Here is a 22,510-nt window from a genome sequence, read left to right as displayed (position 1 = left end):
GTATGGCTATCTACATGTGTCAATATCACTGCTAGAGATTTACCTAAATTGTCAGGGAATTGAAAAAAATAAAGCCTGTTTTCATAGCTCAAAATATTTCCCTCCTTTTTAGTTTTATTTCATCATTCCTTTCCCTTCTCTTAATTTTTTTTGATACTTTTATTTATTTATTTATTTTTGGTTTTTCAAAGTAGGGTCTTGCTTTTTAGATCAGCTGACCTGGAACTCATTATATAACCTCAGAGTGGCCTCGAACTAACAGCAATCCTCCTACCTCTGCCTCCCAAATGCTGAGATTAAAGGTGTGTGCCACCACACCTGGCTTCTTTTTTTATTCTTAAATAATCACACTTTATTGAACTATCACAGGGATGTGAAGGTGGGAAAGGACAGAAGAAAGGAAGGTAAAATGGGGACAGGAGATATACATAAGATGATCCTGGGGCCCATGTAAATGAACATGGGCTTTAGATTAAAAAATGGGAAAAGGGGCAAAAGGACCCAGATTCAATTCTCTAGGTCCTGGTGGTGCATGTGTATGGAGTTTGTTTGCAATGGCTAGAGGCCCTGGCACACCTATTCTCCCTATCTCTCTATCTCTTGATCTCCCTCTATCTGTCTCCAATAAATAAGTTAACTAATCTAATACATAAAAAATGCTTATAAAAATGTGAAAAGGGAGGGCTGGAGAGATGGCTTAGTGGCTAAACGCTTGCCTGAGAAGCCTAAGGACCCCGGTTCGAGTCTCAATTCCCCAGGACCCACGTTAGCCAGATGCACAAGGGGGCGCACGCATCTGGAGTTTGTTTGCAGTGGCTAGAGGCCCTGGCGTGCCCATTCTCTGTCTCTCTCTGCCTCTTTCTCTCTCTGTCTGTCACTCTCAAATAAATAAAAATATTTAAAAAACTGGGAAAAGGGGAAAGATGGCAGCATAGGAGCCACGTCAAACCAGCCTAGGGAGGGAATAAGCAGAAAAACAGCAAAATTTACTCTTCTACCAAAAGTGAAGGGGTATGTTATTATCGACCCCAGCAGAGAAACAGGAGAGACTAAGATCTTCCAGAAAGGAGGAAAACGGCCAGAATCCCGCTGAGGCATCAGTGGCTCAGATCCACACGCCTGCATACCTGCCTCGCCAGTGCAGAGCTGTAGGAGCAGAAACCAGGTGAAGGGATTTTCCACTCACATCAGCCTCCTCATAAAGTCAAGAAACCTGAAGGGGAAGACAGCAGGGACCAGCTGAGTGAGCAGCTGCTGAGGGAGAACACAAACGGGACCAGCTGAGCAGCTCCAGTGCAACTCCAGGCCTCCTTCACTGTCTCCCATTCCCCAACTGTCAGTGCTGCAGCGAACCACTGGAGAACTCATTAGGCCCCCAACCCCACTTCAGGCCATCCAGCATAGCTGATCAGAACACCAGATCCACAGCACAACACAGAGGGATTGAGGTGGGGACTCAGCATTGATGAGGCTGGAAGCCATCCCAAAAAATAATAGGGCCTCCTTACACAAAAGACACTGATGAGTGGGTACTGAAGATGTGGCACATTTTATACAATCGAGTTCTATTCAGTGGTTAAAAAATGAAATTATGAAATTTTCAGGGAAATGGATGGACCTGGTAGGGATTATACTTAGTGAGCAAAGTACCACATTCTCTCTCATATATGGATTTGAGCTACAAATGTTTGGATTTCTATGTGACTTGGAATAAAACTCAGTAGCACAGGCCAGTAAGCTGGAAAGGGGCCATGAGGGGGGGAGGAGTGGGGGAGACTTAAGGGTATGGTATTGTATATATAGGTAAGTAGAAGAACAGATTACTGGGGGTAGAAAGGCCTAAGTGAGGTCAGGGGAAGAGATTGAGTAAAGCATGGGGGGAAGGTTAATTAAAATCTAAGAGGGTATGAATAAGTCATATGAAAAACTACTGTTTTGGACAATGGCGCACTCAGAAGCCATAGATTATTACTAGAAAATTTTCAGTGTCAGGGATGGGATACCTTCCAGTGAGTTGTTGGCCAGGGAGGTCCCTGATGCCCCCAAAACATCACAGGACATTGCCAAAGCTCTTGGTTTTCTACCAGGAATAGATGGTAGGACCCTATTGCTGAAGACTGCACATGCTTGGGCTGCAAGGTCACTGGGGAATCCTGCTCAAGCTGAGCTGAAAACCTCCTCTGTGTAGACCAAATGACAGAAATCTTGAAAAACTATACTGCATGCAGCTCCATGGGAGAGAGTGAATTCACCAGTGGACATAAAGTACAGTGGACACTGAAAGCTTAAATTTGGTCAGCCAGGCCAAATGAGCCAATGGTGCAAATGTCTGTTATGGGAGAAACAAACCACTGGTCTAAATGGACTGGAGCCCTGCTTCATGGGAGGGAATACATGCCTGATACTGAAAATCTATGTTGGGGGAAGTCATGAGCCCTAGGGATGTCATCTCTGCTGGTATCTGCCCAAATGTGTGTACTATGCTCACCCAACTGCTCAGTGACCACTTCTTGCAATGTTCCTTCCCATATATTAATGCTACTCTCACTTTTGGTTAGAGAAGCTTCTCTTTTCAGATGGTGGGGACCTTGAGATAACTCCTAGGGTACCATAATGCTGAGAAAAAGTGACAGAGGAGTGCTCAGCATTTAAACATCTCTATCATACCTTCCAATGCTCAGGCTCCATCATGGAAGGGGTGGTGGAAAGAATGTAAGAGCCAAAGGAAGGGTAGGACTCCTTACAACATACTCCTTCCAGACATAAAATGGCCTTGATATCCATGACCTTACAGTGCCTGACACTACCTTCACAAGACCATCATAATAGGAGGAAAAGATTATGATATCAAAATAAAAGAGAGACTGATTGATAGGGGTCGGGGTTATCATATAGAGTGGAGTTTCAAAGTTGAAAGTTGGGGGAGTCAGGGCATTACCATGGGATATTGTTTATAATCATGGGAGTTGTTAATAAAAAACATATTAATTAGGGCTGGAGAGATGGCTTAGCAGTTAAACGCTTGCCTGTGAAGCCTAAGGACCCCAGCTCAAGTTTGATTTGCCAGGACCCACATTAGCCAGATGCAGAAGGGCATGCATGCATCTGGAGTTCGTTTGCAGTGGTTGGAGGCCCTGGTGTACCCATTCTCTCTCTCTCTCTTTCTGCCTCTTTCTCTGTCTGTCACTCTTAAATAAATAAATAAAAATGAACAAAAAATTTTTAAATATATATTTATTAAAAATTGTAATTGGGCTGGAGAGATGGCTTAGCGGTTAAGCGCTTGCCTTTGAAGCCTAAGGACCCCAGTTCAAGATTCGATTCCCTAGAACCCACATAAGCCATATGTACAAGGTGGCACATGTGTCTGGAGTTCATTTACAGTGGCTGGAGGCCCTGACACACCCATTCTCTCTCTCTCACTTTCTCTCTCTCTCTCTCTCTCTCTCTCTTTGCCTCTTTCTCTGTCTGTCACTCTTAGATAAATAAAAATAAAACAAATTTGAAATCTCTGGACCTATAATAGCCCTTTTAGTCTTTCTGCTTGCTTTAAACTTCAAAGCATGAAGGAACTAGAATAACCCAGCAGTCACTGTGGCTTCTAATAGAACAAAGGAGTGACAAATCACCTTGACCTCTAAAAGTGTCCAATCTTTAACAAGTAAAGTACACAGAGTCCATTGGCTCTATTTTGGAGGCGGGTTTTGTTCCGGAATATGTCCATGAGTGGGGATGTGCAAACCAAAGAATTAATACTACCTCTGTTAACTTGGCCAAAATGTTCTTGCCTATCAGTCATTTTGTTCCCATTCTGTTTTAACCATGGAGAAGTTAATGATGAGCCTAGATTCTTAGCTATTATCTCCTCCCTGAAATCATTATGATTATCCTGCCCTCATCATCACTGTTCAGGAGTTTTCTGTTTTGGGAAAGAAGGTCTCAGTTCACCTTGTTGCTAATCAAAACGTTGTGCGATCACGTCATGAGCATCTCCATTAGGTCTCTGTCGCATAGCCAAGGGAGGCAGAGGCTTCCCACAGAATTCACTATGCTGTGTTTCACCCAGAGGCTCAAGTTCTGGAAGTCTAGTGACTTTGGGAGTTCCCCGGGCAACAGGAGGGGGAGGGGTGGAGTTGGACTCTTCGGAACACAGTCACCTGTATGAACTGGTTCCACCTAATGACTCCTTTTCATTCTCAGGTTCTTGGTTTTCTTGTTACAGTTATCAGATTCTGATGGTCGCTGGTCTGTCTCATCTTCATTTTCCAACTGCTGTATTAATGCCTCTTTGTAATCATCTACAATGCCAAGTTTATCATCTTTGTGGTTACTGTCACTAGCCTGGTTCTGTGCTTCTACTTGCTCAGGCTCCACTTCATGTCTCAGGAGACAGTTATCACCATCTTTCTCCAGTTTGCTTCTGTTTTTCTCTTTCACGGTGATTGTGTGTGTGAGTGAGTGTGTGTGTGTGTGTTTCCATTCTCAATGATTACAGCTGCTATGGGCTAGAATGGCTTAGCAATAACTGTTCCCCAGGTCGAACGCAGCCTAGTGACTGGTTCCATCACATTCAGTCGGATCTTGCTGTCTTTGTTCTCTTTCTTCCCTTGTTTTTCACACTCCCTCCGCCCTTTCTCCCTTCTCCTGTTCCTCAAGAGCGCGTTGCTCCGCAGTGTCTTTTTGGATGCGTTCACTCAAGACATCAAAATCTTGCAATGATATGTAGTTGCCAAAAAAAAAACCAAAAACATTTTTGATGGATTTGTCAATTTTCTTTCCATATCCCAAGACTTCTGAACAAGGTTCTGACACAGGCACTTGTGTTCGTTGACTAACTTTTCCAGCGACAGACGTTCAGTCCCGTCAGCTTCTCCCAAAGCGCCTTCCTCGTCTTGCTTATTTGCCAGCTGCCTTGGATTGCCTTTGCTGTGGCTGTTTTACCAGCATTATCGAGTCCTGCCATCACACTGTCACCTTTCTGACGGGCTCGCGCCACCGCCTGAACAAGTTGCAGCAGCTGGCCATCAAAGTCAACATGCCACCCGAGCCCGCCGCCTCCGCCGCCGCCTCTGCCACGCCACGCCCAGGGCCGATAGGCCGGCTCACCCGCTGGCAGGCGGGCGAAGGCCACCGACGCAAGAACCGAGGGACCGGCCCACCTAGCCCAGACACGCTGTGACCCCAGCCGTCTTTTATTTTGATGTCATCATCTTTTCCTCCTGCTATGATGGTCTTGTGTAGGTAGTACCAGGCACTGTGAGGTCAGGGATATCCAGGCCATTTTGTGTCTGGAAGAGTGCATTGTAAGGAGCCCTACCCTTCCTTTGGCTTACATTCTTTCCTCTTCGGCAGTGGACCCAGAGCCTTGGAAGGTGTGATTGAGATGTTTCAGCGAGCACTCCTATCACTTCTGCTCAGCACTATGGTGCCTTTGAGGCCTCCCAGTGATAACTGTCATCAGAAAAGAGAATTTTCTCTAACCAAAAGTAAGAGTGCTATTACTGTATGGATATGAACATTAAGAAAAGCGCTTACAGGGCAGTTTGGTGAGCACAATGTATGCATTTAGCCAGACAAGAATAGGTGACACTCCCTTGGGGGTCATGACCTCCCTATTGTAGGTTTTTGACTAGGTTTTCAGTACCAGGCATGTATTCCCTCTTATGGAGTGGGCCTCCAGTTCAATTAGAAAGTGGTTGGTTTCCCCCATAACACACATGTCCATTGGCTCATTTGCCAAGCTGGCCAAGCTTAATTACAATGTCCACTGTTCCTTATCTCCACTGATGACTTCTCTCTCCCATAGAGCTGCATGAAATACAGCTTTTTTTCTGGCTTTCTGTCAGCTGGTCTGCACAGAGAAGGTTTTCAGCTCAGCTCCAGCAGAATTTTCTCAATGACCTTGCAGCTCAAGTATGTGGAGTTTTCAGCAATAGGGTCTTACCATCTATTCCTGGTGGGAAACCAAGATCCTTGGCAATGACCTGTAACGTTTTGGAAGCACCAGTGACCTCCCTGGCAAACAATTCACTGGAAGGTATCCCATCCCTGGCACTGAAATTTTTCTAGTAACAACCTATGGATTCTGGGTGCAACATTATCCAAAAATGAAGATCTCCATACAGCTTATTCATAACATTTTAAATTTTGATTAACCCTCCCCACCCTTCCTTAATGCAATCTCTTCCCCTGACCGCACTTAGACCTTTCCAACACCGATAATCTGTTCTTCTACTTACATATATACAGTACCATCCCCTTAAGTACCTCCCTCCTCCCTCACTTATAGCCCCTTCCTAGCTTAATGGCCTCTGCTACTGAGTTTAACTCACACACAACTCTAAACGTTTGTAGCTAGGATCCACATATGACAGAGAACATGTAGCATTTGGCTTTCTGGGCCTCGGTTACCTCAGTTAGTATAATTCTTTCCAGCTCATCCATTTCCCTGCAAATTTCATAATTTTATATTTCTTTCCCAATGAATAGAACTTCATTGTATAAATGTGCCACATCTTCATTATGCACTCATTAGTAGAAGGGCATCTAGACTGGTTCCATTTCCTAGCTATTGTGAATAGAGCAGCAATAAACATGGAGGTGCAAGTATCTCTAAGGTAGTGAGAAGAGTCATTAGGATATATGCTTAGGAGTGCTATACCTGGATCATAGGGTAGATCTATTTTTAGCTGTCTCAGGAACCTCCACACTGATTTCCATAATGGCTATATCAGTTTACATCATACTAACATCCTTGCCAACATTTATTGTCATTTGTTTTCTTGATGACAGCCATTCTGACAGGAGATGAGATCTCAAAGTAGTTTTAATTTGCATTTCCCTGATGACTCAGGATGTAGAATGTGTTTTTAGATGTTTATAAGCCACCTATATTTCTTCTTTTGACAATTCTCTATTTAGTTTCATAGCCCACTTTTTAAATTGGGTTGTTAATTGCTTATTATTAGTTTCTTGAGTCATATGTATAGCTGGCATAGATTTTTCTCCCATTCTGTATGTTGCCTCTTTGTTCTATTCACAGTGTCCTTTGCTGTACAAAAGCTTTTTAATTTCATGAGGTCCTAGTGGTTGATTAGTGGTTTTATTTCCTGAGAAACTGGGTTTTATTCAGAAAGTCATTACCTACACCAATATGTTGAAGTGTTTCCCCTACTTTTTCCTCTAGCAGTTTCAGAGTTTCATGCCTGATATTGAGGTCTTTGATCAATTTGAACTTGATTCTTAGGCATGGAGAGAGATAAGGATCTATTTTCATCCTTCTATATATACATATCCAGTTTTCCCAGCACCATTTGTTAAAGAATCTGTCTTTTCTCCAATGAATATTTTCTGCATTTTTTTTTTTTGCCAAAAATCAGATGGTTACAGCAGCCTGCATTTATATCTGGGTCCTCTATTCTGTTCCATTAATCTACATGCCTGTTTTTGTGCCAGTACCATGCTGATTTTGTTACTATGGCTCTGTAATATAGCTTTAAATGGTTATGGTGATACCACCAGCCTTATTTTTGTTGCTCAGAATTGTTTGTGATTTCAAATGAATTTTAAGATTGTTTTGGTATTTTGGTGAAGAATTCCATTGGAATTTTGAAGGGGATTGAATTAAATGTGTAGATTGCTTATAGTAAATTGACATTTTCACAATATGGGTTGTTCCCATCCATAAATGTGGTATGTCTTTCCATTTCCTAGTGTCTTCTGCAATTTCTCTCAAGTTTTTTTGTTTGTTTGTTTTTTAAAATATATTTTATTTATTTATTTGAGAAAAATAGAAAGAGAGGGAATGAATGAGTGCACTAGGGCCTGTAGTCACTGCAAATGGTTCCACATGCATGCATCATGTGGGTTCTGGTGAGTTGAACCTGGGTCCTTAGACTTCACAGGCAAGCTCCTTAATCACTAAGCCATCCCTCTAGACCTGTTTTAAAGTTTTCATTGTAGAGATCCTTCAGTTACTTGTTTAGGTTTATTCCAAGGAACTTTATTTATTTATTTTTGAGGCAGTTGTGAATGGGAGTGATTCCTTGATTTCATCCTCAGCATGCTTGTTTTAGTATATAGGAAGTCTACTGATTTCTGTTTGTTTATTTTGTATCTTGCTACATTGCTAAAAGTATTTACCAACTCTAAGAGTTTGCTGGTAGAGTCTTTAGGCTCTGTTACAGTCAGGTTCACAATACTAGCAGAAATCATCCAACCAAGAGCAGCTTGTGGGGAAAAAAGGTTTATTTGTTGGATTTTGTCAAATGTAGAGGAGTTTGGTAGGATTTCTTTCTTTTCTATTTTATGGAGAAGTTTGAGAAGATTTGGTGTTAGTTTTCCCATGAGGGTATGGTAAAATTCACTGGCGAATCCATCTGGGCCTAGACTTCTTTTGTTGTGAAGTTTTTTATAACTGCTTAGATCTCCATACTTGCTATAGTCTATTTAAGTGATTTAATCTCATCTTGACACTACCTACATAAGACCATCATAATAAGAGGAAAAGATCATTAAAATAAAAGAGAGACTGATTGAGAAGGGGAGGGTATATGATGCAGAGTGAAGTTTCAAAGAGGAAAGTGGAGGGAGGGAGGGGAATTACCATGGAATATTGTTTACAATTATGGAAGTTGTCAATAAAAAAATTTAGGAACTTATCCATTTCTTTCAAATTTTCAAACTTGGTGGAATACATGTTCTTATATTATGTCCCTATGATTTTTTTGAATTTCTCTGATATTTGTTGTAATGGGTGCTTTTTTATCCCTAATTTTATTAATTTGTGTCTCTTCTCTCTTACTTTTGTTCAGATTTGCTAAGGGCTTATCAGTTTTGTTTATCCTTTCAAAGAACCAGCTTTTTGTTTCATTAATTCTTTGGATTTAATTTTTTTTTCTTGGTTTCTACTTCATTAATTTCTGCCCTAATCTTTATTATTTCTTCCCATCTACTGATTTTTAGTTTGGCTTGTTCTTCTTTTTCCAAGGCCTTAAGGTGAAGCATTAAGTTGCTTACTTGCAACCTTTCTAGTTTCTTAATATAGGCACTTAAAGCTATAGATTTCCATCTTATGACTGCCTTCTTGTGGCCCAAAACTTTTATTATGTTGTGTTCTCATTATCATTTGATTCTATGAATTTCTTATCTCCTTGATTTGTTCAATGACTTGTTTATCATTCAGTAGTGAGCTATTTAGTTTCCATGATTCTGTGTATGTTCTATAGTTTTTCTTGTTGTTGATTAGTAATTTGATGCTATTGTGATCAGATAGAGTACAAGGAATTATTTCAGTTTTTCTCTGTGTTTTTTTTTTTTTTTTGTTTGTTTGTTTTGTTTTTCAAGGTAGGGTTTCACTCTAGCCCAGGCTGACCTGGAATTCACTCTGTATTCACAGGATATCCTTGAACTCATGGTGATCCTCCTAACTCTGCCTCCTGAGTGCTGGGATTAAAGGTGTGGCTACCTTGCCTGGCTCAATTTTTCTGTATTTGTTAAGATTTGCTTTGTGTCACATACATATTCTAATTTAGAGAATATTCCATGTGCTGGTGAAAAGAATGTGTATTCTGCATTATTTGGATAGAATCTTCTGTAGATATCTGTTAGATCCATGTGTTACAGGATGCCATTTAATCCAGATGCATCTCTATTTTTTGCCACGATGGCTTGTCAACTAATGAGAGTAGGGTATTGAAGTCACCAACTACAATTGTGCTTGCTGCTATCTGTGACCTTAAGTTAATTGTGTTTGTTTGATTAAATTGGGAGCACACATGGTAAGTGTGTATATGTTTAGAATTGTAATCTCCTCTTGTTGAATTGTTCCTTTGATCAACATAAAGTGACCTTCTTTATCATTCCCAACTAATGCTGGTTTGAAGTCTACCCTGTCAAATATTAGGATAGCAACACCTGCTTGTTTTCTAGACCCATTTGCTTAAAATACCATTTTCCATCCTTTCACCCTAAGATATTATCTGTATTTTATAGAGAGATGAGTTTCATGGAGGCAACACCCAGAAAGATCCTGTGTTTTAATCCAGTCTGCAAGTCTGTGTCTTTTGGTTGGGACATTGAAGTCATTGATATTGAGTTATTATGGACCGAGTATGGTGACACATACCTTTAATCCCAGCACTGAGGGAAGCAAAGGTAGGAGGATCGCTGTGAGTTCAAGGCCACCCTGAGACTACATAATGAATTCCAGGTCAGCCTGAACAACAGCAAGACCCTAGCTCAAAAAGCCACACACAGAAAAGAGACTTATTAAGGAAAGGTTTGCATTTATTCTGGCCATTCTTATTTTGTACTTCTTCCTATTTTTCCTTTATTCTCTTCTATTAAGTACCATTTCAGTATGGTTTATTTTTTTCCTGTTTCTGTACATGTGCCCTTTTCTTCTTTTTTTTTTTTTCACCCTGAAGGATCCCTTCAAGTAGTTCCTGTAGAGCTGGTTTAGTGGTCATATATTCCTTTATGCTGTTTTTATTGTGGAATACCCTTATTTCTCCATCAATTTGGATTGATAGCTTTGCTGGAGAAAGTAATCTTGGCTGACAGTTGTTATCTCTCAGAACTTAGACTGCATCATTCTAAACCCTTCTGGCTTTTAAAGTTTGTTTTAAGTAATCTGCTATTATCCTGATGGGCTTGCCTTTATATGTGACTTGATGTTTCTCTCTAACTGCTTTCAATATATTTTCTTTGGTTTGTGTGTTTTGTAGTTTAATTATACTATGGCAAGGAGAAGTTCTTTCCTGGTTCTGTCTGTTTGGCATTCTAAAGGCTTCCTGTATCTGTATTGGCATCTCTTTCTCTAGTTGGGGAAAATTTTCTTCTATGATTTTGTTGAAAATACCTACTATGCCTTTGGAGTAAAATTTTTCTCCTACAATACCCTGAGTTCTTATGTTGATCTCTTCATAGTGACCCAAGTATCTTGAAATTTCCATTCATAACTTTCCATTAATTATCTTTCTCTTTGTGGGGCTGTAGTAGATCTGCCACCTTGTCTTTTAGTTTGGATATCCTGTCCTCTCCTTGGTACATTCTACTGGTGAGACTTTCTGTAGAGTTTTCTATTTGACTTTGTTTTGCATTTCTAGTATTTCTGATTGGTATTTCTTCATTATTTCTATTTCCTTACATATGTTTTATATTGACCTCTTTATTTCATTAAGGTGATTTCCTGTGTTTTCTTGGGATTCCTTTAGGTGTTTGTTTGCTTCTTTGATTCCTTTGACCATAGTTATAATCATCCTTTTGAATTATTTACCAGGTGTTTCATCTAAATCAGTCTGACTGGAGGTAATTTCTGATGGATTTGTAATTTTTGGTGGAATTATATTGTCTTCATTTTTTTGTGTTTCTTATAATGTAGAGATATTTGCATCTTGAGTTAATTTGGTGCTTGGTTTTTATGATAATCTTGCTCTATTCTCAGATGTGTAAATCAGAAGTTACATATCTTTAGGATAGGAACCTAAGGTGTGGCTCTTAAATTACTTCCAGAGTAACAGCAGAAGTGACCCTGGGTGTTTGATTTGCCTGCTATGCACAATCTCTAGTAGGCTGGGTGAAACAAAATACAGATGAATTCTAAGATCCAATTGAGCAATATGCACACTGAATCAAAACCATCAAGGAGTATTTATGAAAAAGTGGGGATTAAAACAAATAGATAGTCTAAAAATATCAAAGTCCCTTAGGGTTTGTGTTGACTTACACTCTTAATCCTGTTAACTGGGAGGCTGAGATTCCTGGTCTGTAATGGGTTCCAGGTCAGCCTGGGCCTGAGTGAGACCCTGCTTTCAAGAAAGAAGAAAAGGATAAAAAAGACACTATAAATCAGAAAAATCAAAAGCAACAAAAGTCAACCATAAAACACAGCTTATTTAAGAATGACAAAGCTTACCACAAAAGTACATCAATCAAATCTAACAAAAAACCTGCCCTGACATGGAAGGTGCAATTAGCACTTCCAGTGCCTATATACCTGGGCTTGGGGCAGGTATTGATCCAGGGGAAGTAGGCCATGTTAACTTTTGGGAAAGCTTCTAGTCTCAGCTATGATGAGTGCTTACCTGATTCCCTGTAGGCTTAGCTAGGCTGCTTGGGTGGATGGATCTGCTGTGCTGAATGCTGTGTGACTGAGGTGTAGCTATGGAGTCCCAAGTTCTCCAGTGGTTCCCAGAACTATTGGTTGTGGGAAGAGAAGCTGTGGAGAGTTTCTAAAGTTTTCCTAGAGCTGCTCAGTTGGTCCCTTTGTCTTCTCCTTCAGGAGCTGCTCAACTGGTCCCTGTTGTCTTCTTTTTCAGGTTTCATGACTTTGCAAAGCTAGTAGGAGTGGACAATCCCTTCATTGTATTCTGATTCTGTGGGATCAGTTATGGCCTGGGCATATAACTCTTCCAGGTGATCCGTATCTGAGGCTACAGCTAACTCTGGCTGGTTGTGTGGTTACTAGAAGCTCTGGATCTCTCCCATTTCTCTTCTGGGGTTAATAATACCTTACACACCTTCACTTTTCAGTAGAATAGTGTATTTTGCTGTTTTTCTGCCTCCTCTTTCTGAGGCTGCTTTGGAATGGGTACTATGACACCATAAAAAACAGAAGTCTCCCTTACCCATTCTATTTTATTTTTATTTTATGGAAAATTGCCACAATTATAGAAAATAAACTATGGTAATTCCCTTGCCCAACAAATTGCCCTTCACAACTGCACTGTCTATAATATCCCCTCCCCCTCTCAGTCAGTCTCTCTTTTATTATTATGGTTTTTGTTTTTGTTTTTTCGAGGTAGGGTCTCACTCTGGCCCAGGGTGACCTGGAATTCACTATGTAGTCTCAGGGTGGCCTCGAACTCTCGGCAATCCTCCTACCTCTGCCTCCCAAGTGCTGGGATTAAAGGCATGAGCCACCATAACCGGCTCTCTTTTATTTTTTAATGTCATAATCTTTTCCTCCTATTATGATGGTCTTGTGTAGGTCAGGCAAGGCAAGGTCATAGATATTCAGTCCATTTTGTGTGTAGAAGAGTGCATTGTAAGGAGTCCTACTGTTCTTTTGGCTCTTACATTCTTCTACCTCTTCCAAATGGAGCTTGATCCTTGGAAAGCGTGATAGAGATGTTTAAGTGCTGAGCACTCCTCAGTCACTTTTTCTCAGCATTGTGGTGCCTTAGGAGTTATCTCAAGGTCCCCACCATCTGAAGAGAACTTCTGTAACCAAAAGTGAGAGTAGCATTAATATATGGGAAGGAACATTGCAAGAAGTGGTCACTAAGCAGTTGGGTGAGCATAGTATACACATTTGAGCAGACACCAGCAGCCATGACATCCCTAGGGCTCATGACTTCCCCCAACATAGATTTTCAGTATCAGGCATGTATTCCCTCCCATGGAGCAGGGCTCCAGTCCATTTAGACCAGTGGTTTGTTTCCCCCATAACAGACATTTGCACCATTGGCTCATTTGGCCTGGCTGACCAAATTTAAGCTTTCAGTGTCCACTGTACTTTATGTCCACTGGTGAATTCACTCTCTCCCATGGAGCTGCATGCAGTATAGTTTTTCAAGATTTCTGTCATTTGGTCTACACAGAGGAGGTTTTCAGCTCAGCTTGAGCAGGATTCCCCAATGACCTGGTGGAAAACCAAGAGCTTTGGCAATGTCCTGTGATGTTTTGGGGGCATCAGGGACCTCCCTGGCCAACAACTCACTGGAAGGTATCCCATCCCTGACACTGAAAATTTTCTAGTAATAATCTATGGCTTCTGAGTGCGCCATTGTCCAAAACAGTAGTTTTTCATATGACTTATTCATACCCTCTTAGATTTTAATTAACCTTCCCCCCATGCTTTACTCAATCTCTTCCCCTGACCTCACTTAGGCCTTTCTACCCCCAGTAATCTGTTCTTCTACTTACCTATATATACAATACCATACCCTTAAGTCTCCCCCACTCCTCCCCCCCCTCATGGCCCCTTTCCAGCTTACTGGCCTGTGCTACTGAGTTTTATTCCAAGTCACATAGAAATCCAAACATTTGTAGCTCAAATCCATATATGAGAGAGAATGTGGTACTTTGCTCACTAAGTATAATCCCTACCAGGTCCATCCATTTCCCTGAAAATTTCATAATTTCATTTTTTAACCACTGAATAGAACTCGATTGTATAAAATGTGCCACATCTTCAGTACCCACTCATCAGTGTCTTTTGTGTAAGGAGGCCCTATTATTTTTTGGGATGGCTTCCAGCCTCATCAATGCTGAGTCCCCACCTCAATCCCTCTGTGTTGTGCTGTGGATCTGGTGTTCTGATCAGCTATGCTGGATGGCCTGAAGTGGGGTTGGGGGCCTAATGAGTTCTCCAGTGGTTCGCTGCAGCACTGACAGTTGGGGAATGGGAGACAGTGAAGGAGGCCTGGAGTTGCACTGGAGCTGCTCAGCTGGTCCCGTTTGTGTTCTCCCTCAGCAGCTGCTCACTCAGCTGGTCCCTGCTGTCTTCCCCTTCAGGTTTCTTGACTTTATGAGGAGGCTGATGTGAGTGGAAAATCCCTTCACCTGGTTTCTGCTCCTACAGCTCTGCACTGGCGAGGCAGGTATGCAGGCGTGTGGATCTGAGCCACTGATGCCTCAGCGGGATTCTGGCCGTTTTCCTCCTTTCTGGAAGATCTTAGTCTCTCCTGTTTCTCTGCTGGGGTCGATAATAACATACCCCTTCACTTTTGGTAGAAGAGTAAATTTTGCTGTTTTTCTGCTTATTCCCTCCCTAGGCTGGTTTGACGTGGCTCCTATGCTGCCATCGTTCCCCTTTTCCCATTTTTATAAGCATTTTTTATGTATTAAATTAGTTAACTTATTTATTGGAGACAGATAGAGGGAGATCAAGAGATAGAGAGGGAGAATAGGTGTGCCAGGGCCTCTAGCCACTGCAAACAAACTCCATATGCATGCACCACCATGTGCATCTGACTTATCTGGGACTCGGAGAATTGAACATGGGTCCTTTTGCCCCTTTTCCCATGCTAAGTCCATGTTCATTTATATGGGTTTCAGGATCCCCTTTCCCCATTTTACCTTTTTTTCCTCCACCCTTTCCCTCCCTCACATCCCTGTGATATTTCAATGAAGTGCAATTATTCAAGAATAAAAAAATAAAAGCCAGTGTGGGCACACACCTTTAATCCCAGCATTTGGGAGGCAGAGGTGGGAGGATTGCTGTGATTTTGAGGCCACCTTCAGACTATATAGTGAGCTCCTGGTCAGCTGATTTAAAGCAAGAGCCTACTTCAAAAAACAAAACAAAAAAGTATCAAAAATAATTAACATAAGGGAAAGGAATGATGAAATAGAACTAAAAAGGAGGGGAGCTGGTCGTGGTAGAGCACGCCTTTAATCCCAGCACTCGGAAGGCAGAGGTAGGAGGATTGCCATGAGTTCAAGGCCACCCTGAGATGACAGAGTTAATTCCAGGTCAGCCTGGACCAGAGTGAGACCCTACCTCGAAAACCAAAAAAAAAAAAAAAAAAACTAAAAAGGAGGAAAATATCTTTTTCTCCAAAACTTTTTTTTACTAACAACGTTCATGATTATAAAAAAAATTCCATAGTAATACCCTCCCTCCCCCCCACTTTCCCCTTTGAAACTCCATTCTCTCCATCTTAATCAGTCCTCCTTGTATTTTAATATCATGATCTTTTCCTCCTGTTATGATGGTCTTGTGTAGGTAGTGTCAGGCACTATGAGGTCATGGATATCCAGGCCATTTTTTGTCTGGGGGGAGCACGTTGTAAGGAGTCCTACCCTTCCTCTGGCTCTTACATTCTTTCCTCACCTCTTCGGCAATGGACCCTGAGCCTTGAAAGATGTAATAGAGATATTCAAGTACTGAGCACTCTGGCCACTTCTTTCCAGCACTATGATGCCTTCTGAGTCATCACAAGGTTACTGCCATCTGAAAAGAGAAGATTCTCTACCAAAAGAGAGAGTAGCATTAATATAAGGGTGTGAACATTAAGAAAAGTACTTACTGGGCAATTTGGTAAGCATAGTATATACATTTAGCCAGACAGCAGCAGATGTTATTCCCTTAGGGCTCATGACTATCCCTGTTTTAAGTTTTCAGTATCAGGAATGTATTCCATCCCATGGAGTGGGCCTCTAGTCCAAGTAGAGGGCAGTTGGTTTCCACCATAATAGATGTGCCACCATTGCACCCGTTTGCTCATTTGGCCTGGCTGGCCAATAATAAGGCTTGCAGTGTCCACTGTTGAGTATCTTCACTTGTGTTTTTACTTTTTCCCACTGAACTTCATGCAGATTGGCTTCTTCCAGCTTTATATCAGCTGGTCTACATGGAAGATGTTATCAGCTCATTTCTAGCAAGATTTATCAGTGGCCTTGCAGCCCAAGTATATGGAGTCTTCAGCAATAGGGTCTTACTATCTATTCCTGGTGGAAAACCAAGGGCCTTGGCAATGGCCTATAATGTTTTGGGGACATCAGGAACCTCCCTAGCCAATATCTCACTGGAAGTAATCCCAGCCCTGGCACTGAAAATTTTCTAGCAACAATCTACAGTTCCACAATGTTCCATTGTCAAAAAACGTAGGTTTCCATGTGAGTTATTTATATCCTCTTAGGTTTTGATTAGCCCTACCTCCACCTTTCCTTTACTCAATCTCTTCCCTTGGCCCCACTTTGGGCCTTTTCACCCCATTAATCTATTCTTCTACTTATATATATACAATACCATCCTATTAAGTATCCCTCTCCCTTCCATTCAATTCCATTTATATCTCTTTTCTAGCTTGCTGGCCTCTGCTACTGAGTTTTCTTCCTGTTCACTCAGAAGTCCAATCATCTGTAGCTAGGATCCACATATGAGAGAGAACATGGGATGTTTGACTTTCTGGGCCTGGGTTACCTCACTTAGTATAATCCTTTCCAGATCCATCCATCTTCCTGCAAATTTCATAACTTCATTTTTCTTTACCACTGAGCACAACTACATTGTATAAATGTGCCATGTCTTCATTATCCACTCATCAGTTGAGGGACACCTAGGATGGTTCCATTTCCCAGCTATTATGAATTAAGTCACAATAAACATGGTTGAGCATGTACTTCTAAGGAAGTGAGATGAGTCCTTAGGATATATGCCTAGAAGGGCCAAAGCTGGGTCATATGGCAAATCTATTTAGGTGTCTTAGGAACCTCCACACTGATTTCCACAATGGCTGGACCAGATTGCATTCCAACCAACAGTGTAGAAGGGTTCCTCTTTCTCCATATCCTTGCCAGCATTTATGGCCATTTGTTTTCATGATGGTAGCCAATCTGACAGGTGTAAGATGGAATCTCAATGTAGTTTTAATCTGCATTTCCCTGATGACTAGGGATGTAGAACGTTTTCAAGATGTTCAGATTCCATCTGTATTCCTTCTTTTGAGAACTCTCTATTTAGTTCCATAGTCCATTTTTTAATTGTGTTGTTTGATTTCTTATTATTTAGTTTTTTGAGCTCTTTGTATATACTAGATATTTATCCTCTATCAGATGTGTAGCTGGCAAAGATTTTTCCCCATTCTGTAGGTTGCCTCTTTGCTTTACTCACAGTGCCCTTTGCAGTTCAAAGCCTTTGTAATTTCATGAGGTGCCAATGGTTAATCTGTGGTCTTATTGCCTGAGCAATTGGGGTTATATTCAGAAAGTCTTGCGAGGACCAATATGTTGAAGGGTTTCCCCTACTTTTTTTCACAGGCAGTTTCAGGTCTGATATTATGGTCTTTTATCCATTTGGACTTAATTCTTATGCATGGAGAGGGAGAAGAATCTATTTTCATCCTTTTGCAGATATATATCTAGTTTTCCCAGCACCATTTGCTAAAGAGTCTGTCTATTCTCCAATGGGCATTTTTGGCATTTTTATCAAAAATCAGGTGGCTATAGCTACCTGGAAATACAACCGGGTCCTCGATTCTGTTCCATTGATCTACATGTCTGTTTTTGTGCCAATATCATGCTGTTTTTTGTTACTATGACTCTGTAGTATAGGTTAAAATCAGGTATGGTGATACCATCAGCCTCAGTTTTGTTGCTTAGTATGGTTTTAGATATTTGATATTTTTTTGTGATTCCAAATGAATTTTTGGATTGTTTTTTGTATTTCCATGAAGATTGCAATTGGAATTTTGATGGGGATTGCATTAAATGTGTAGATTGCTTTTGCTAAGATTGCCATTTTCACAATATTGATTCTTCTGACCCAGGAACAAGGAATGTTTTTCCATTTCTTAGTGTCTTTTGCAATTTCTCTCTTGAGAGTTTTAATGTTTTCATTGCAGAGATCTTTCATTTCCTTGGTTAGGTTTATTCCAAGGTACTTTATTGCTTATGATGCAATTGTGAATGGGAGTGATTCTCTGATTTCATCCTCTGTGTGTTTGTTGTTAGCATGTATGAAGGCTACTGATTCCTGTGTATTTATTCTGTATCATGCGCTATGGCTATAGGTGTTTATCAGCTCTAACAGTTTGCTGGTAGAATCTTTAGGTTCCTTTATGTATAGAATCATGTCATCTGAAAATAAAGATAACTTGGTCACTTCCTTTCCAATTTGTATCCCTTTTATGTGCATCTCTTGCCTTATTGCTATGGATAAGATGCCCAGTACTATATTAAATAAAAGTGGGGACAGTGGACACCCTTGTTTTGTTCTTGGTTTTAGTGGAAATGCTTCCAGTTTTTCCCCATTTAGTAATATATTGGCTGTAGGCTTGTCATAAATAACCTTTATTATATTGAGATATTTTCCTTCTATTCCCAGTCTCGGTAGGACCTTTATCATCAATGAATGTTGGATTTTGTCAAATGCTTTCTCTGCATCTACTGAGATGATCATGTGATTTTTGTCCTTCAGTCCATTATATAATGTATTACATTTAACAATTTGCACATGTTGAACCATCCCTGCATCTCTGGGATAAAGCCTACTTGGTCAGGTTGAATGACCTTTCTGATACATACTTTCCTTAAATTTTTCGAGTTAGGGTCTCACTGTAGCCCAGGCTGACCTGGAACTCACTATGTAGTCTCAGGGTGGCCTCGAACTGACAGCGATCCACCTACCTCTGCCTCCTAAGTGCTGGGATTAAAGGCATGCGCCACGACTCCCAGCTTAACCTTTCTGATATATTCTTATATTCTGTTTGCCAATATTTTGTTGAGATTTTTGCATCTATGTTCATGAGGGAGATTGGTCTGTAATTTTCTTTGTTTGTTCTATCGTTGCCTGGTTTTGGTATCTGGGTGATACTGGCTTCATAGAAGGAGTTTGGTTGGATTTCTTCTTTTTCTATTTTATGGAAAAGCTTAAGAAGCAGGGGTGTTAGTTCTTCCATGAAGGTCTTGTTAAATTCAGCAGTAAGTACTATTGGGCCTGGAATATTTTTTATTTGGGAGATTTTTGATAACTGCTTGGATCTCCCTACTTTTTATAGTCTAATAAGTGATTAATCTTATCATGATTTAATTTAGGTAGGTCATATAAATCAAGGAAATCATCCATTTCTTTCAGATTTTCATACTTAGTGGAGTATATGTTTTTATAGTATGTACGTATTACTTTTTAATTTCTCTAGTGTCTGTTGTGATGTTGCCTTTTTCATCTCTAATTTTATGAATTTGTGTCTCTGCTCTCTTTCTTTTGATCAGATTTGCTAAGGGTTTATCAATCTTGTTTTGCCTTTCAAAGAACTAACTTTTTGTTTCATTGATATTTTGGATTGTTTTTCTGGTTTCTATTTCATTAATTTCTGCCCTAATCTTTATTATTTCTTCCCATCTACTGATTTTCGGTTTGCCTTTTTTTTTCTTTTTCCAAGGCTTTAACGTGAAGCACTAGGCCATTTACTTGCAACCTTTCTAATTTCTTTTTTTGTGTGTGTTTAAATCTTAATTATATTATTTATTCACAACATATTTTTCTTTTTTATTTTTTTTCAATTTTATTTTTATTTTTTTTCACAATTTTTATTAACATTTTCCATGATTATAAAAAATATCCCATGGTAATATCCTCCCCCCCCCATACACTTTCCCCTTTGAAATTTCATTCTCCATCATATTACCTCCCCATCATATTACCTCCCCATCTCAATCATTGTACTTACATATATACAATAACAACCTACTAAGTACCCTCCTCCCTTTCTTTGTCTTCCCTTTATATCTCTTGTTTAACTAACTGGCCTCCCCTACTAAATATTTTCCTTCTCACACAGAAACCCAATCATCTGTAGCTAGTACCCACATATGAGGAAGAACATGTGGCGCTTGGCTTTCTGGGCCTGGGTTACCTCACTTAGTATAATCCTTTCCAGATCTATCCATTTTTCTGAAAATTTCATAACTTCATTTTTCTTTACCGATGAGTAGAACTCCATTGTATAAATGTGCCACATCTTCATTATCTACTCATCAATTGAGGGACATCTAGGCTGGTTCCATTTCCCAGCTATTATAAATTGAGCAGCAATGAACATGGTTGAGCACGTACTTCTAAGGAAATGGTAGATCAATCTCTAGCTGTTTTAGGAACCTCTACACTGATTTCCACAACAGCTGGACCTGATTGCATTCCCACCAGCAGTGAAGGAGGGTACCTCTTTTTCCAAATCACTGTCAACATTTATGATCATTTGTTTTCATGATGGTAGCTAATCTGAATGGAGTGAGATGGAATCTCAATGTAGTTTTAATCTGCATTTCCCTGATGACTAGTGACGTAGGACAATTTTTTAGATGCTTATATGCCATTCGTATTTCTTCCTTTGACTATGCTCTATTTAGCTCCATAGCCCATTTTTTGATTGGCTTGTTTGATTCCTTATTAGTTAACATTTTAAGTTCTTTGTATATCCTAGATATTAATCCTCTATCAGATATATAGTTGGCGAAGATTTTTTCCCCATTCTGTAGGTTGCCTCTTTGCTTTATTCACTGTGTCCTTTGCAGTGCAAAATCTTTGTAATTTCATGAGGTCCCAGTGATTAATCTGTGGTTTTATTGCCTGAGCAATTGGGGTTGTATTCAGAAAGTCTTTGCCAAGACCAATATGTTGAAGGGTTTCCCCTACTTTTTCCTCTAGCAGTTTCAGAGTTACAGGTTTGATGTTAAGGTCTTTAATCCACTGGATTTCATTCTTGTGCATGGAGAAAGAGAATAATCTATTTTCATCCTTCTACAGATATAAATCCAGTTTTCCCAACACCACTTGCTGAAGAGGCTGTCTCTTCTCCAATGAGTATTTTTGGCATTTTTTATTGAATATCAGGTGGCTATAGCTACCTGGACTTACATCTGGGTCCTCTATTCTATTCCACTGATCTGCATGTCTGTTTTTGTGCCAGTACCACACTGCTTTTGTTACTATTGCTCTGTAGTATAGGTTAAAATCAGGAATGGTGATACCACCAGCCTTATTTTTGTTGCTCAGTATTATTTTACATATTCGAGGTTTTTTGTGATTCCAAATGAATTTTTGGATCGTTTTTTCTATTTCCATGAAGAAAGCCTTAGGGATTTTGATAGGGATTGCATTAAATGTGTAGATTGCTTTTGGTAAGATTGCCATTTTCACAATATTGATTCTTCCAATCCAGGAACAAGGGATGTTTCTCCACTTTCTAGTCTCTTCTGCAATTTCTTGCTTGAGTCTTTTAAAGTTAAAGTTCTCATTGTAGAGGTTTTTTTACTTCCTTAGTTAGGTTTATTCCAAGGTACTTTATTGTTTATTTTTTTTTGATGCAATTGTGAATGGGAGTGATTCTCTGATTTCATCCTCTGTGTGTTTGTTCTTAGCATATATGAAGGCTACTGATTTCTGTGTATTTATTTTGTATCCTGCTACATGGCTGTAGGTTTTGATCAGCTCTAACAATTTGCTAGTAGAGTATTTAGGGTCCTTTATGTATAGAATCAGGTCATCTGCAAATAATGATACCTTGATCTCTTCCTTTCCAATTTGTATCCTTTTTATGTGCATCGCTTGCCTTATTACTATGGCTAATACTTCCAGAACTATATTAAATAAAAGTGGGGACAGTGGGCACCCTTGTCTTGTTCCTGATTTTAGTGGAAGGGCTTCCAGTTTTTCCCTATTTAGTATTATGTTGGCTGTAGGCTTGTCATAAATAGCTTTTATTATATTGAGATATGTTTCTTCTATTACAGTCTCTTTAGGACTTTTATCATGAAGGGATGTTGGATTTTGTCGAACGCTTTCTCTGAGTCTAATGAGATGATCATGTGATTTTTGTCCTTCAACCCATGTATATAATGCATTACATTTATAGATTGGCATATATTGAACCATCCCTGCATCTCTGGGATAAAGCCTACTTGGTCAGGGTGAATGATCTTTTGATATAGTCTTGTATTCTGTTTGCCAATATTTTGTTGAGAATTTTTGCATCTATGTTCATGAGGGAGATTGGCCTGT

The 22,510-nt window shown here is 40.1% G+C and overlaps 1 pseudogene; it reads right to left on the bottom strand.

The window, feature by feature from the left end:
* Nucleotides 1-3,955: 3,955 nt before the first annotated feature.
* On the bottom strand, nt 3,956-12,039 carry LOC101596050 (annotated as a pseudogene).
* Nucleotides 12,040-22,510: the final 10,471 nt, after the last annotated feature.

The sequence above is a fragment of the Jaculus jaculus genome, chromosome 5 (genome assembly GCF_020740685.1).
Source record: "Jaculus jaculus isolate mJacJac1 chromosome 5, mJacJac1.mat.Y.cur, whole genome shotgun sequence".
Classification (NCBI taxonomy): Eukaryota; Metazoa; Chordata; class Mammalia; order Rodentia; family Dipodidae; genus Jaculus; species Jaculus jaculus.
The sequence above is the reverse complement of the archived record's forward strand: the minus strand, read 5'-3'. Positions and strand labels throughout refer to the sequence as shown.